Source organism: Lytechinus variegatus, chromosome 13 (assembly GCF_018143015.1).
Source record: "Lytechinus variegatus isolate NC3 chromosome 13, Lvar_3.0, whole genome shotgun sequence".
NCBI lineage: Eukaryota > Metazoa > Echinodermata > Echinoidea > Temnopleuroida > Toxopneustidae > Lytechinus > Lytechinus variegatus.
In genome coordinates this window covers 9,472,545-9,472,912 of record NC_054752.1, presented here as the reverse complement: position 1 = coordinate 9,472,912, position 368 = coordinate 9,472,545, and positions in this window count along the sequence as shown.

The following is a 368-nucleotide window of genomic DNA, read 5'->3' as shown; positions in this document are numbered from 1 at the left end:
GCCATATTTTAAAACATAATCCAGAAATTCTTGGTTTTCACATTACACAGGTCCATCTGTTTAGCATGAGCATCGTAAATGCTGTCAAGCTATTTGCCTGTAATATCCTCAATCATAATTTTGGATTGAATTTCATTTGCAGTGCAATCAAACACGATGACTTGAATAGGGAATTACTGGCGTATTCTTATGTCTATTTCAAACATCCTGACCTTGACACTCTAGTAATAGGATGAATTTTGTATTAATATTTTGTTTTAGTTTGTATCTAAAGAAATTAGTTTGTAGTTTGTGTATCGGATACTCCCTCTCAAAAATGCAAACACCAGATTGCTTGCCATCCATGTGGTCTAGTAAAAGCCTTAAAG